This window comes from Sus scrofa, chromosome 1 (genome assembly GCF_054392235.1).
Source record: "Sus scrofa isolate SSC_HxYL_T2T_F1_AM1 chromosome 1, Sscrofa_HxYL_maternal_Yorkshire_Landrace_v2.0, whole genome shotgun sequence".
NCBI lineage: Eukaryota > Metazoa > Chordata > Mammalia > Artiodactyla > Suidae > Sus > Sus scrofa.
In genome coordinates, this window is record NC_139383.1 from 118,834,735 (window position 1) to 118,851,920 (window position 17,186).

The 17,186-nt window shown below is 41.8% G+C and overlaps 1 protein-coding gene across 21 annotated transcripts in view; it reads right to left on the reverse strand.

Annotated features, from left to right (window-relative positions):
* TLN2 (talin 2) overlaps window positions 1–17,186 on the reverse strand; it is a 471,505-nt gene that overhangs the window by 297,725 nt on the left and 156,594 nt on the right. For 3 of the 21 annotated variants that reach the window (XM_021094290.2, XM_084967203.1, XM_084967306.1), the window contains one exon: window positions 14,358–14,466. The exons of 16 other annotated variants lie outside the window; for them this stretch is intronic. The gene's annotated coding sequence lies outside the window, so the exon portion shown is untranslated. Of the gene's footprint in view, window positions 1–13,732; window positions 13,894–14,357; window positions 14,467–17,186 lie in introns of those variants that run through there. 2 more of the 21 variants (XM_084967226.1, XM_084967221.1) reach the window with 2 other exon arrangements.

A 17,186-nucleotide genomic window follows, 5' to 3' on the forward strand; every position in this document is an offset into this window, starting at 1 on the left:
TTAAATTTTACTGAAGGACAGAGAGAAAGACGCGCATAATGGAGAGAATTACGGAGTCCCAGATCGGAGGATTCACTATTGTTAGACAGCAATTATTCCTCTACCAGTTTAGAAAATTAGCATGATCCCACCACCGACAATGCAGCAGGATGGTCTCTAGAAACTATAAAGCTGATTTGAAAGTATAACTGGAAGAAATTATGTATTAATAATCAAATAAAAAGATAAAATTCAAAAAAAACAAAAAAAGGAAATTGACAGAACACTGTAAACCAGCTATAATAAAAAAATGAAAATCATTATATATAAAAAAAGAAAGTATAACTGGAAGAAAAGTTTCAGAAGGACACACCTGTGTTTTTGAAAATTAGTAAAGAGAAACCTATCCTGACAAAACTAAACACAACATAAATAAAGCTAGAGTAACTAAAACAATGTGTTATCATGCCACAAATACATCATTAAACAGCACGGAGAATACAAAAACCACATATACAGATATCAAGGAGGCATAAACCCATCATTTAAGTAAAAAGAGCAAATTATATGACACATCGTATTGGGAAAATGTCACATAAACAAAAACTAAGTTACAAGTGTACCACTATCAGACACAAAAATTCCAGGTAGTTAATAAGGATAGGTGTGAAAATCATAAAACCAGGGGAAAAAAAAAAAAGAATCTCATGTATATCTACAAAGCCCAGAAGACAAAGAAAAGCTCACAGATGTGCCAACAATATTGTTAAACTGTCCATATTTTATAAAAGAAGCCAAAGACATGCCGTAAAGAGACATTATTTACAAAGGATTTTTTGAGGGGGAAAACACAATTAACTTGATCTATTTGTTTTTATTCTCAAACTTCTTCTAATGTTTAAATATTTCCTAACAAAAGAGGATTCAAATATATATATACACACACATATATATAAACTTTTTTAACCAAAAAAAAAGAAAAAAAATACATATAGGAACACTTCAAGTAAGTCCTTTCATAAGTATTCACTAATTAAAATTAGTAGAGTAGGAAAAAAATTGCTATTTGTCAGGAATAAAAATAAGAGGACCATGGACAACAATCTGAAATATTTTCCTTTAAATATTCTCCTTAGTGCCTCTCCCATAGATGGTCTAGAACAGAAACTATGCACTTCAGTGGGTGTGCCTCCAGGTCTTTGATGATTATCTAAATACCTGCAATCATCCCATAAATAAACTAAGAATCTCATAGGGAAGAGACCTTCTAATTCCTAACCCATGTAAAAGAGGTTCTTTTTTTCTCTTTAAATGGGACAGATTTTACAAAACTCAAACACTTCTGTGATTTTTGTCATAGCAAATGCATTGTACAAAAAAAATTTTTTTTAATTCATGTCTCTGCCAAACCTTCAGATTTCCTCCCCATCTACAAGGAGACCTAATGGAGTCTTGCTAGAGTGCTGAATTTGGGATCAAGGTGCAAAGTTACCACATAAGTGACACTCCCTTACTGCAAATTAGAATCTTCTAGGCCTCTTCCACTATGATGTGAAGAAATTCACACTCAGCCTGTGGCATGATCCCATCTTTCCCATTCTTTTCAAAAAACAATTCTTGGTAAAGCCATACTCTTTATTTTACCTTTTTCTAAAGAGTCAACAGGTAACCCTAAATTGGTACAATTTCCGTGTCCCATCATCCTCGAAATAGCATATGTCACTTATTTCAAAAGTCTGCAATTCTGAGTTTTTCCATCCATCAATGCTACTAATGTTCAGTCTTTTTTTTTTTTTTGGTCTTTTCTAGGGCCGTACCCAAGGCATATGGAGGTTCCCAGACTAGGGGCCCAGTCGGAGCTGTAGCTGCTGGCCTACGCCAGAACCACAAAGCGGGATCTGAACCTCCTCTGCGACCCTACAGCTCACAGAAACGCCGAATCCTTAATCCACTAAGGGAGACAGGCTCAAAGCTGCAACCCCATGGTTCCTAGTCAGATTCCTTAACCACTGCACCATGATAGGAACTCCTGTTTAGTCTTTCTTTTCTTTTCCAGGAGGCTTTTTATTGTGTCTAAGACCTCCTAAGTGAAAACTTTCTGATGAAAGGAGGGCTGAAAAGTCCATTAAAATTCCATACCTAGTATCAACCACTGGTACCAAAAGGTCTCAGTTTCTCACCCAGATCACAGAGATCTCACCTACAGGGTTTCCAGTCACCCCAGGTAGTCCCGGTGGGCATGAAACTCACAAATGGCCATCAGCCATCCCTCCAATATCCCCTTCACTCCAGTTGTGGTGAGGGGAGGGGCCAGAGAATCACTTTGACACAGAAGTGCAATCATTCCACAAACATCGTGTACTAATTTATATTAAGCATCTTGACTGATCCTGGACAATGTTTACTCGCTTGCATCCACTAATTTACGTACTTTTCTATCAGGAAATTCAATTCTTTGAAATCCTCCATCAAGCCTTGTGAGAGAAAATAATTAAATTCCCTGACTGAATCTGTGTTGTGTTCTGTAGCTTAGGCTACTGGCAAAATAATAAATAAATAAAAATTAAAAGATATTTATCCCAAGCTAATCGCTTAGCACAAAAATTAAACAATAACTATTAAAAAGAACCATCATTTATGTAATTTTTCCCAACTTAAGTATTTCGTAAATAACGAGGAGGTATTTTTTTCCACCTAAAATACATGAAGTAAAAAAGAATACAAGGTAGACAAATATTCAGTCCCTTTCACACTAAATTATGGGTATAAAATGCATTTATTTTTATGTGCATTTTATTAAAAGCCTTGAAATGACACAACCCTCTTGAGGAAGACGTGGGAAAACATGAGGAGGAGGGAGAGTTTTACAGCTTATTTTCTAAATACCTGTATTATTTGAATTCACTAACACATATCAATTTTGTCATTTTAAAAACATGAAAAATGCAAAATAGTGCTGGCGACAATGCATTGAAAATGGCACTGTGGTAAATTGCTTGTGGCACTATGAATTGGTACAACCTTTTCACAAGTGTGTAATGGCTTGAAACATTTATATCCAGGGAGCTGCAGTTATTTATTTTACAAATTTTCCATTATGTGGCTATAACAGTTTTTAGAAATAAAAGCAGTATAACTTAACACATATATACCGCCTTAGACCTTTAAAATCTAGGCTTTTGAAATGTAAACTAGAAAAATAAGAGTAGATTCTTGGTACTCGCAGTACTTATGTTCTACAAGGTCATCACAAACAATGAATTAGTCAATACTCAACTATTGCTCTCAGGGGAAATCCAGGGTTAGGTTCTCATGAGCCTCTGGTCACAGCACTTTCACCAACTCGCAATACAGAACCCTATGTTATGTGTGTTTCTGTTCTACGACAAACAGATGGCTATATATGATTGGCATTGAACTCTTTGCAAACAGCACTACAACTCACACCTGAATGAAGCTTATCTAAAACACGCTTATTTTCTCCATAAGGTACATTATAGCTGTCTTACACTTAAAAACACTATAGCACGTCAACACTACACTTAAAGGCCATTTTAAACAGCAAAATCCACGACAAAAAGCACAAAAATCTGAAAAACATAGCACTAAATAGACCATGAAAAGGATACTTGTTTACACTCTGAGAGCTGAAACAAGAACGCAAAGCATCACCTTGTTTGACCTCAGCTGGGAATAGACCCATCAGGTGACTCAGATTTTTTTGCCTTTCTGCACATGCGTGTGTCCGAGACTGACTGTAAAAGGGCCAGGAGTATTGCTGTTAAGGTTACAAATAAATTTTAGCAAGTACAGAGATTTACAGTTATGGAATCTATATATTATAAGAGTCAACTGTCCATCTTTACCTTTATTAGGCAGGACAAAATTCTCAAAAGATAAACAACAGAGTCAAAGAGAGAGCCATAAAAAGCCTTCTTGTCTCTGCTACCTCAGCGGTTCTCAACCAGGTGTGATTTTGCTCCCAGGGGACACGTGGCAAGGTCTGGAGACAGATGTGGATTATCATGATTGGGTCTGGTTGGCAGAGGCCAGAGATGCTGCAAAACATCTAAGACAGCGCCAGATAGCTTCCAACAACAGGATTATCTGGCCCAAATTGTTGATAGTGCCAAGATTGAGAAATCCTGTGCTAAGTGACCTACAGTCAACATTTTTTAAGTGTATCTTTACACCTTCTACCAATGTACATTTTAATGCCTAAAACAATGAAAAATTAAATGTCAAGGACAAAAAAGAAGCCCTCCTACTTTATTTGTTAGCAGCTCTTTATTTTCAAAATCCACTAATAAATTTTTACCAAATGCAACTAAAAACACAAAGCAGCTATAAGCCATTGCATGGTGGTACTTTTCTCATCATTTCCACTTGTAGAGGTGAATGGCTCCAATGCCAGCCTCAAATTCAGTTTCTGTTTTAACACTAGGTAAGCAAAAATCATCACTGCACAGGAAATAATAAAGTATAATCTGTAGTTTACTGTCCATGAGCTGGAGAACCCAGCTCACACCTAGCAGCTTTCAGAGTAAGTCACAAAACTTTGAGAAGGTTCTTTTAGCTACCCTGTCGAGGGAGAAAATTTTAAAATGTCTTATTAAATCTTAATTCTAGGAAGTTCCCTGGTAGCCTAGCAGTTAAGGATCCAGCATTGTCATTGTTGTGTGAGTTCAATCTCTGACCCAGGAACTTCTGCATGCCTTGTGCATGGCCAAAGGGGAAAAGAAAAAAAAAAAGTCTTAGTGATTCTATGAAAAGAAGCTCTATTTAAGTGCCCTCCCCAAATATCCTTACTAAATACTGCCCCCCATGTGAATTCAGTATTATACATTTATTCAGTCTTGAATCAATCATTTTACAAAATAATCAATCAAGCAATTTGTAGAGGGGCCTCCAAAGTCACTCAAGAAATCACTGTACTAAACCTAATAAGGATAAATACTTCCAACTGAGAGCCACACTAGTAGACAAAAAACTGTACCTAGAGTTTGGAACTTGAATTCTTGGCTGCGTGACTTTGGTAATTCAAGTACTTTTATTCTGGAAAGATGTTTTAGCTCAAGTGTACAAAAATGAGGCCCAAGTATTACTTCCTGCCTAAGTATGCTCTGCTGGAGATTATATGTGCTGCTGCCAAATGCTTTTAACTTCCTGCAGGGTCCTGTTGACCACTCAGACCCAGAAACTCTCCTTCTTCAGCAACCTCTCTGGCCACTGTCTCAGGTTCCTGCTCTTCCTTCACTGCAGCCTGCATCTGTAGCCCCACACCCACACATCACACTCCAGGCCAGCGGTCTTCAGACCACCAGGATCAGAACCACCCAAGAAGTTGCAGATTAAAATGTGATTCCCAGACCACATTCCTGACCCACTGATTGGAACCTTGGATGGAAGAGTTAGGAATCTGTATGTCCACTCCACCCCCCCGACCCCCCCCCTCTTATTTAAGAACTATAGCCCAGCCAGAGAATAACACCTGTGGCTTCCGGAAAATACTACCATTTCATCTTTGATTTATCACAATTCCCATTGCCTGACTCAATCCTCTAAACCCACTTTTCAGCATCCTAGTTGAACTAGGAAACGTCATCTCTTATTGACACGACCAGTTGAGAGAAATGTCTTTTTAAATTTTCATATGCTACGTATAATATCCACCACATAAAATCACAATTGTGCATTTATTGGCTTCCACAAGCAGACTGAGAGCTCAAGCATAGGGACCATGTGCCATACCTGGGCTCATCCCCACTGACAAGCACAGTTCCTAGCACAGAGCAGGTATTCATTTGCTGGATAAATGGATGGCTAGAAGAATGGATAGCTGGATGGCCTGGCTCTTAATGGCACTACTGAATTCAGCAACTCTACCTAATCTGTGACTAAGGTTAATATGAAAAAATATATGACTCAATTGAGTAACCTCTAACAGAGGCATTTTGAATGGGCCATCCCTCAGAGAGCCCCATGGGAAAGAGAAGAAGTTCTCCCAGAGCCATTCAGAGATGTCACTCTGTAGAGTCTCCAACATGAGTCAGCTAATTGACTAAGCATGTGCGGTCCTAGTAAGGAGCAAAAAGGGACAATGAAGATGAGAAGGGGACCCAGTCACCAAAGAAGTTTTCTGAGCATGAGAAGATTCCAGTTAAAGTCAAGGTTAAACATTCTTATTATCAAAGATGAAGACACTGTAATCAGCCCAAATGGATCAGCTCACAGGATGAAGTCTAGACTCACTCAAGCTCATTTACCGTAGGATTCAAAGCTGCCCATAACTTACAGCTGGAATGGACATTTTTTCATTATTAAGCCATCTTTCTAATCTCCTATTCTCTTCCACCTTTCCAGTTTGTCCTTTGGGAAATCACTACCTAGCAGCCACAGGGTTTAGATGCTACTGGCATCAAACTGAGCCCCAGAGGTTGCCCCTTACTGGCATAAGCTAATCGGCACCATCTCATGCCCATTCTGACTAATTGTGGGATGAGCAGAAACTCAGGCCCAAGTACAGGCATTACCCCCAACACCACCTCCACTGCCTTGATGGTTATAACTGGTCCAGTCAGAACAAAATTCAGGTCTTTTATTTTTTTTTTTCCACGTCTTTTATTTGCTGATTATGGATGTGAACAAAGAAGCAAGCAGCCTGGCTGCTGGCATCCATGAAGAAATCTAAGGAAATCTCAAGAAACATGTCTGCAACTTGAGAAGTGGGCCTCCCAACCACCCCAAGATTGAATCAATGAGTTATCTTCACTGTCTAAGCTAACTCTGGTTTTCTTTTATCCAAAGCATCATAACACATGCCCACTCCTGCCTTTCAAGCTGACCTTTCCCTATTCTCTTAGCACATAAAAAGATCTACTATTCCAAGAATCTGCATGCTGTCCCCCTACATATCTCATGCACTCCCACCTCCACACCTATGTGTGTCATTATCCTGCCTAAAATGTTCTTCTCTTGATCTCTTTAATGCAAATCTTGTCTGGTCTTCTAGACTCAGGCTGGAGTCCATATCCTAAGCTTGTATTTTTTGTGATCCTTCCACAGAGTCTCAGACTGGAAATCAAGCTCTCTATATACTTCTGCAACCTTCTAAACAGCCCTTTGCACAATGTCTTCTGGTGACACAAGACAATAAATCTCTTTAGGCAAATTCAAAATGTGATTTAAACCTCCTGCTCCCTGCCAGTCATACCTTCTTATTTCACAAGGCAATGTACAAGATAGAAAGGCATTTCAGATGCAACAGATTTCAACATTACACAGTTGGCCATGGTCCTGGCACATTTCACAACCAGACTGGCAGCAACAACTGGAGGAAGATCAGAAATTCATCAGGCTGCCCTCCCATATGCAGATCACTGAAGTCCTTCCAGGGAAGGTGCAGACTAACTCTGAGGTTGAAAAAGTAAAGTCCCCGACTTTCGCAAACATCTGTATAAAATCATCCTAAGGGCAACACCAGAGTAGAAAACAGGAAAGCACAGGCCACGGCATTCACAGAACAATAGGCTCCAATCACCTCCCAAGCTTTTTACATCCCCTTTCATGCTTGCAGGCCCAAGTCCCTGTAGAGCACCATACATCTGTAAGATTTTAAGGAGGGACATGAAATAAACAGAGCCTGAGATTTGATTTCTCCCCACCACAGAGATAATTGGGAAATAATGAGTAAAGTTGAAGAATGATGTCAGGACCCATTTCCATTGAAGATGGCAACAAGAACATGAGAACCTTTGCGTGTTCATATGCAAGCAGCAAAGATGCTGATATAGCTATTGGATTGATGTTATCCTGGCCACTCATGGTCAACCCTTTGGTGTGTGGCATGTCAGGTCTCCTACCTGCCCAAGGATTTTGATGTCCCATTTGTGGTCTATATTAATAGCATCTGAACATGTTTTCAACAGGTTACAGAAATAGAGGGGTTGTCTGACAAAATTTATACCACCACTATAAATGAACTTGAGAGTAAAGCAATATCTTTCCAATGTGTATATACCTACAATGATTGAGAGCTTAGTAAACAGTTAACCCTCCTCTCCTAGAGACCAGCAATTTCTTTGATCAATGGACAGAGTTATCTGTTCAATACTGTTGCTTCATCCTCTTTCTCCCCCAATTAACACTGCTTTCTCTTCTTGGGTTTTAAATGGGTTCTGAAGAGGTTCCCAGATTGTCTGCAGGTGCCAGTAAATGAAATGCAATATTACAGATCAAAGGCTTATCAACTGAAACATTCCATGTCTTTCATAGTCTCTGCATATCACAATAATTACCACAAGGAATTTAGTTCTACTAGTTGCTCAAGTCTATAAATGCTTCCAAAATTGTACTTTATTGTCAGCCACGTGGCTACTGGAGATGGATCTCAAAGTGCTTCCTGTTCTAATGGGCCCTGTCTTGGCTCTGTAGCCAGTAACCAACCTGGTTTTGCCTTTCTACCTGCACTGTCCATTGTACCGAGATGGCTTGGTGAACCATCATCGCTGGCCTAGACCCTCGCTGGATCTGTATGCTAAGAAGGGCCTTCTCTCCTGTTCCTGGGACTGGACAGAAAGAGTAAACCTCAGAACAAAGGGAAGTTAGGAAACCTGCCTCCTGAAAAGCAAGTCTGGAACACCACATTTTCTGCTTCTCCTTTCAAAAACGTCTCACAAGTTCACAACTGTGGAATGAAACATGTAATAACCAAAATTAACATGGCAAAAACAGAAGGTTGAATCCAACAGCTGTTGTTTCATTAAGAGGAAAACAACAACCAATCATCACTACAAAAATCTCTGTCCACACTTTTAAATCCATTCCCTGAATTCAGCAGAGGCAGATCAGCCATGTCCCAACTCAACTCTCTGGCTTTGTGCTAAAGGGGAAGTCCCCATCAAGAATCTCTGTCAGTAAAGCCATGTGGTTTTCAGCAACTGCTTTTCTTTGTCACCAGCAGGTCATGAGAGCCCCTTCACAGATGCAGGAGGCTGAAGTCAGTGCCTATTTCCCTCCCCACAACATCTGCCAAACAGACCAGCCACACTCCTATCAGAGGACCTGCTCTTGCCTTAAGAAGCAAAAGGACTATTCCCCTCTCATCAAGTTTCCAGTCCTTCAGAATGTTCCAGCCTGACCTGAAGTCCTACATGCCTGGTTCTACTACCTCACAGAACCAGCAGAATACAGAAAGGAAACATCCAAAGACCTGTGACTCACAGAGATAGCCAGGTCCTGCCCTGGTGCTCTTTCCAAAGCATGTTCAAAGAACTGACAGGATTAGTCTGGGACACAAACATCCTCGGCTTCGAGCTGCTATTCTGGGTACCCATTTATTTATTTATATTATTTATCAAGTGCCCAGTTGGAACAAGGTACTGTCAACACACGCCACCCAGGCTAGGCTTGCACAGGGTCACCAGTGCATGCAGAGTGGTATGAAGTTCAGGCCTCTGTCCAAGAACAATTGTTCCTCATTGATTTAGATGAGCATATAAGGATATGCAAATTTATCAAAGATTTTCAGCCTCTGCTATGCCTGGAAAACTTGGTAAATAACACATCTATACACATGGATACGATATACCATGCAGATGCAGGGTTAAAATGGGGTTTCCTCACTGGAAATATTTCCTACCTTATTAACCTACCTTTTCCCCACTATTTCTTTCCTAGTCTACAGAAGGTTGACTTGCCCCCCAATGCCTTAATCATTATCACAACATGCAATTTATGAAAAAAAAGCAAAGAAATGTACTGTTTTTCATTCCCTATTTTTCATTCCCTTTGTCAATAGAAGAAAAATCATAATACACATATCAAACTGTTCCTTGGGGTCACCCCCAAATGTTCATTGACTTAGGCTATTGATGCCATGACTATGTTGCCCTGAAAAGCAACAAGGCAAACCAGAACAAAGCTAACTTACCATGAAACCGTTTCTTTGGTTCCATTACAAGTCACCGTGCAAAGAGCACAGTGATTTTTTTTTTCGTAACTCTACTCAAACTTGTTTTGAAAAGGTTTTTCTCCCCAGAAGAGGAGCCAATCAGAGGGTGGAAGGCGAAAAGACAATGTGTAGGATGGCTGGGTGGCATATCAGTTAGGAATGGTTGCTCTAGTAAATGAAAAATGTCCCAAAGCAGATCAGAGCCTAGAATCTTTGCAAGGCTATGGAACTCATGTCTATCCTTTTCAGAAAGATAGGATCCTTCCTGTCCACACTGTGGGCTTTTTTTCCCAGGCATCTGATGACAAGCTGTTCTAGAAAGACCTGATAAACCTCACTCCTTCCTTTTCGGTTAGCATGATGTAGAATCTTTTGGAATGACCCATGAAAAGATGGCTGAGGATAGAGATGTCCCACAGGAGGCACAGACTACCAGTCCTGCGAGTGTAGAGAAAGGGGCACTCTGAGCTCGAGGAGGTCAAAGGAACCAGGCAAGAGGTTCAGAGCTGGCCTTGGACCACCCTGTGCACATCTATTACAGGTACTAAGACCCTCCCAAAATATTCTTCAAGGTCTGCAGAAACAAGGAACATTATTTTTCCAACTTCCAGGTATGTAATATAGTACTGACTATATTCACCATGTTGTACATCAGATCCCGAAGACGGACTTACCTTGTAACTGAAAGTATGCACCCTCTGACCCTTCGACCAACATCTTCCCATTTCTCCCACCTGCCAGTCCCTGATACCCACCATTTGACTTTTTATGAGTTCCACTTTTTCAGATTCCACATAAGCAATATCGAATAGTATTTATCCTTCTCCCCCTCTCCAGTTTTACTCAGCAGAATACCTTCAAGGCCCACCGATCCACACTGTTGCAAATGGCAGGATTTCCCTCTTCTATTTTTTTTTTTTTGTCTTTTTGTTGTTGTTGTTATTGTTGTTGTTGTTGTTGTTGTTGCTATTTCTTAGGCCGCTCCCCGCGGCATATGGAGGTTCCCAGGCTAGGGGTTGAATCGGAGCTGTAGCCACCGGCCTACGCCAGAACCACAGCAACGCAGGATCAGAGCCACATCTGCAACCTACACCACAGCTCACGGCAACGCCGGATCGTTAACCCACTGAGCAAGGGCAGGGACCGAACCCGCAACCTCATGGTTCCTAGTCGGATGCGTTAACCACTGTGCCACGACGGGAACTCCTCCCTCTTCTATTTTTTATTTATTTTTTTTTTTCAGGGCCGCACCCGTGGCATATGGAAGTTCCCAGGCTAGGGGTCTAATCAGAGCTACAGCTGCCGGCCTACGCCAGAGTCGAGCCACGTCTGCAACCTACAGCACAGCTCACAGCAATTCCTGATCCTTAACTCACTGAGCAAGGCCAGGGATTGAACCCACAACCTCATGGTTCCTAGCTGGATTCCTTTCTGCTGCGCCACGATAGAACTCCCGATTTCCCTCTTCTGCATGGCTGAATAATATTCTATTTTTTATTTGTACACCACACCTTCTTTATCCATCATTAAGGAACAGGTTTTTTGGGTTTGGGTTTTTTGTTTTTTTGTTTTTTGTTTTTTTTGTCTTTTTTAGAGCCGAACTAGCGGCATATGTAGGTTCCCAGGCTAGGGGCTGAATCGGAGCAGCAGCTGCTGGCCTACACCACAGCCATAGCAATACCAGATCCAAACCACATCTGCAACCTACACCACAGCTCACAGCCATGCTGGATCCTTAACCCACTGAGCGAGGCCAGGGATCAGACCTGTGTCCTCATGGATACTAGTCACATTCTTTTCTGCTGAGCTATGACAAGAACTCCAGGAAGAGTTTTAAGGAATTTGAAATCTGGATTACCTTACATACAGAAGAGCAAGTTCATGTAGAGATTAACCAACTCTAAGGACACACATAATTACTACCCAGAGCACTATAGATAACTTCTCCAATGGAGCACAGAGAAGGAGCAGTAAGAGACCTGACATGACCCCTCATTAACACTCAGATTGTTGGGGCTGGAAGGCCATCAGAGTCCCTGAGGGGCAGACAAGATCTCAAAGTGTGTATTGCCCTCCACAGCAGCCCCAGGCTCTAAATGTGAACAGCCCCCCAAGGCCCCATCCTGTATTCTTTTCTCATTCACCATAGTCCTCCTGTAGATGACCTGCTGGCCGCCCATAGTAGCACTGAACACAGCTTCACAGTATGTATTTGTGTGATTATTTCATTCATCCATTAGCTATTTGCTAAGGGCCAGGCAGGTGTCAGAGCTCCATCTCACACCTGTCTCACTACTTATTTATTCCTATCTTTTCTACCAAATCCATAAGGGCAGAGGCCATGTGTACGTTGCCCATTGTTTTATCTCTAGCCCCTGACATAGAAGTTAGCATAAAAGCCTCTCAACAAGTACAGGATGAACTAATCTAGTCCAATCCCCTTATTTAAGATTTGAATTTTTGAACAATTAGATGAGGTGGGCCAAATCAGACTCCTAGATGGTGATGTGCAAAAGACAAAGACCCAAGGCTTTCTGAGGAACAACAGTGACAGTTATTAACCATCAGTTAGTAACCATCCCTGGGGGAAGCAACTTTAAAGGAGGTTATCATTTGGATATAAGGTCCTGGGATTGGACAGAGTACTACATTCCAACCCCAGCCCTGTCCCAGTAGGGGACACCTGTGAAGGGCCTCGTCAGCACTCACTTCTGTCTAACAATCCCTACTTGCTTTATGGCTTCTCAAGAAGCGGACGTCACTAACCAGTTTTTCAGGACACATATCCTAGAGTCAATCCAAGCAGTGGAAGCACTTCCCCTGGCCACCATGATCAGTTTAGGGCAAAAACATGCCCTCAACCAGTCCAACCCTCGTGAATTTCAAGGCTTCTGCTTGCAGTGCCAGTTCAAAGCTACTGGCTTCTCCATAGTTGATGGAGTGCTTATTCGTAAGACCTAGACCTTGGAGGCTATCATTGCTTGCATGAGTTGAAGACAGTATGAGGGTGAGTCCCCCACCTAGGGGAGGGTAGAGCCAAGAAAATCTTATAGACATGGAAGTAGATTCCCAACATCAACATGAATGTCTGGCACAGTCCATCACTAGATTTCTCAGCCACAAAACCCATTAAATTCCCTTTACTGTTGACATAGATCTGGGGTAAACTTTTGCTTACAGCCAAAAGAACCCTAGTATGTACCAGGTGGGTGACATCGGAAAAGCAACAAAGGAGGTAACATTTATTTCAAAAAGGGTATCTTACAAAGCAATGAGGGACAAGAAAGGACTTTGTGCCAGGATATTATTTGGCACTTTGCAACCCCTAAATATTCTTTGCTTCCTAGGAAAGGATTCACCAGAGTTCCTCTAAATAGTCTTTCTACCCAGTATATGAAATGAATTGTGTACAAATAATCTGTAACTTAGTAAAGCATCAGGAGAGGCCAAAAGACACAAAATGGTTGAAAGGCACTGATAATTCAGTCTCGATAAAAAATGGAATAAATGTCCTTGAAGTTTCATAAACATTTATATAATAATGTCTACAGGCACAACGAGTCATAGACTTTACTACTGTACATACACACGCATGAACATAAAATATGATGCAAGGATAATCTAATTTTACACAAAGTGTTTCAAAAAAGCCATCCACTCCATAAAGGGGAATATTATCAGCTGTGCTGTCTTCGGTCCATTCTCTTCCCATTTCCACCTCCCCTCCCCCAAACCCCATCCTCTCTGCCTTCAGATGTGCACACACACACACACACACACACACACAATACACAAGAGTACCTGGACCAATACAGTTCCAGCCAAGCAGGATGAGCCCAGCATAGCCCTAGGACTGGGAGGTCAGCAGAGGAGGGTCCCTGGGCAAGATGAGGTGGAGGAAAGAAGCCATAATGGGCTTGTTCTTGCAAGTACTATCCAGGGTCAAAACCAGAAAAGCTGGACTGTCCAAAATCCACCGGGGAAATTCCAGGCCAGAAATGGAAGACAGGGCCAAGAAAGAGCAAAACAAAACAAAACAAAACAAAACAAAAAAAGGAAAGAAAGAAATTACAGACTGGGGAAGGAAAAGTGAAATTCACTCAGCCAAGACTGTAGTCAATTATAGCAACCGTCAGCCAGCACAGCACTGGGTGAGATCTTCCCTAGTGTTAGATTTTATTTCATTATCATGAAAACCTGTGAAGCTACTATTCTCCCCATCCTTAAAGTTATTAAGAAAATTTTTAAACACGCACAAAAGTATAGTTGTTCAACGAACCTTCTTAGTGTATCATGGCTACAAAAATCTACTCAAGGAGACTTTGCTTTATCTGTACCTATACCACCCACTGCTCACCAGGAGGGCCAGGAAAGCACCAGCAAGTCATGTCGGGAAGCCAGGGTGAAAATCTGAGTCAGCTCTTACCTTTGACTTCACAAACAATGGCCTGGTTCCCAAAGCATGTGAATCTCCTTTTACCTGGGCAGACAAGAGTCCATCCTGTTGTGTAGTGAACTGTGACCACAGCAAACATCTGCAGGAGGGCAGAGTTGAGTTGCCACATCTCCAAGCTTAGCGAAAGATCTCTTCTCCCCTAAATTCCTTTAGGGACAGGGCACTGTTACTGCCTAAGCTCCTGGCTGATTTTCCCCACGAGTATATCAAAAATTTTTTTGGCCATGCCCATGGCATGCAGAAGTTCTCAGGCCAGGGATCGAACCTGAGTCACAGCAGTGACAATGTCAGATCCTTAAATGGTAGGCCACCAGGGAATTGCACAGCATATTAATTTTGTCTCAGATTCAAACTGATGCCCACAGGTAGAAATGCTTGCCACCTCTGGCACTTTTTGGTCTCTCCCATCTGTCAGCACTCCCAGTACCCCAGAAACACTGAACATCTTGGAGTTCCAAATACAGCTGCCAGCCTTCTGCAAGGATTTTCTCACCCTTCAGCTGCAACATCTTCCCTTCTCCACACCACTGGCTTCCTCATCTCTGGAAAGCCTCCTGAGAATAGTTATCAAACCTTAAAACATGTTGGGTACCACACCTCTGGATTCCCATAATGCCTAGCATACCTGTCTCTCTGCCCACCTACCACATCATTTTATAGTGACTGGGTTTTAAGTCTCCCAATGTTATCAAGGGCTCCTTGCAGGCTGGGACATTCACTCATTTTTTTGGTTTTGCTGGTTTCTTATGTTTACTGGAAACCCAAGACATAATGACGAACCCATTTGGACTGAGTTTGAGGAAGAATATATGTATCTTCCCAGTGAAAAGGTGGAGGCCTAGTAGTTACATCAAGATAGACTTCTGCTTCTTTTTTAGTCTCTAGTACCTAAGAGAGGGCCTGACACATAGTAGGTCTTCAAATAGCTTTTTTTTTTTTTTTTGGTCTTTTTAGGGTCACATCTGTGGAATATGGAGGTTCCCAGGCTAGGGGTCAAATTGGATCTGCAGCTGCCAGCCTACACCACAACCACAGCCACGCCAGACCTGAGCCGCATCTGCAACCTACACCACAGCTCACGGCAACAGCAGATCCTCAACTTACCGAGCAAGGCCAGGGATTGAACCCACAACCTCATGGTTCCTAGTCGGATTCGTTAACCACTGAGCCATGACAGGAACCACTTAAAATAGTATTTATTGAATCCAACAAGCCAATGAAAGGATAAGATGATGGCAATATGGATAGCAGGGAGCACACCTTCAGCTTAAAAATCTTTCCAAAGCGCATCATGGTGAGTATATGCTTAGATGCCTGACTCATCTACCAAGGTGATGAGCCCCTTGGGTTAATTCCCACCATACACTATAACCTTCCTTCCTCCCTCCCTCCAGCTCATAGGTACCTACCAATCCTAGTGCTCAGTTATTTCACAGACAAGCTTGTGCTCACCCTGCTCACGCCTCTCCCTGTGACTTGGACATTCATCACCACTCCATCATCCCCCTCCCACTGAAGGTAATCTATCACCTGGATCACCTGAGCTGCCCTTTCCTGGACCTTGGACCACTCAGTGATGCAAGTATCAGAAATGCTACCATTACCACCATAAGAACTCAAAGCACAGTGCTTTGAATTACCTACAACCCCACCCACCACATGTATCAAAAGAGGACAACCCTCTCCCTGCTCAACACTCTACACAGATTAAAACAGAAAAGGTTCCTGAGATAAGTCTCCTATCAGCACTGCCTTGGAACGTGCCTACTTATCTGACTCAGGTGGAGGCAGGGAGCACCAGGGAGAGGAAATCATTAAAATCTTTCCATATGGGCAAGCTATACTTCCTGCTTCAAGGTTAGCCTTAAAAATGTAGATTCCACTGGTAGTCTCTCTTTCTGAATCACAACAGAATCACCCTAAATCAGCCCCCACCACAAGTAAAGTACTGGATATAGTTCAAGGTCTATTGTCACTTTATGTTCCTGGGAAAATAAAGACGTTTTATTTTGGTAATCAGCAGGTTATGAAGCACTCACCCTCTCCAGAGTAAATCGAATCAGATATATCTTTCCCCCAGGTTTTTTGCTTTTTTTTTTTTAAGCATTCCATGTGTACCTAGAACTTGTAACCATTTTTCAGGGTGACAGTCCCAGGTTTACTGATTCACAAATGGCCTCAGCATATCAAGTAGGTGTATTGCTCTCCATGTAGAGAGGAGGATTTAACCTTATTTACAGGTCAAATATACCTCTTTTTGCCTGCTAGGAAAACTGAACCCTGTGGTTGTAGAAAACCAACTAAGACACCCAAATCTAAAAGCAAGGACGCAGGGTATCCTAAAGGGCCCTCCAAGCCCACACAGTGGGGACAGAATTTGCTTCCATAAGTACTTGTCCCTGAAATGACCTTCCCATTCCACAGTTCAGAAATAATGTATTCACCTGACACAGCTGAGCTGCAATCTAACACTTCGAGGTCTGAGGTCTTGGATGAGTTGTGTTAACGTCTAATGCAGAGAATCACAGAGTCTTTACTGATGGTAACACTTTTCAGCAATCCTGTAAGAACTAGGGCTACTGGGCCAGAATCCTCGTTTACCAATGGCCATTATAATGTTATCCTTAAATTCTTGATGAAATAAAGTTGATATTAAAATGTTGAAAACAAAGAAAAGGCTGGCATTCTCCGAGGCCTAGGAGTAGAATTAGGGTGACAAGAGAAGAGTTGAGACATTTAGGAACTTCCTGAATTGCGTTAAAAAGGGTGCCCTGATTCAATGTATGAACTTGGCTCTTT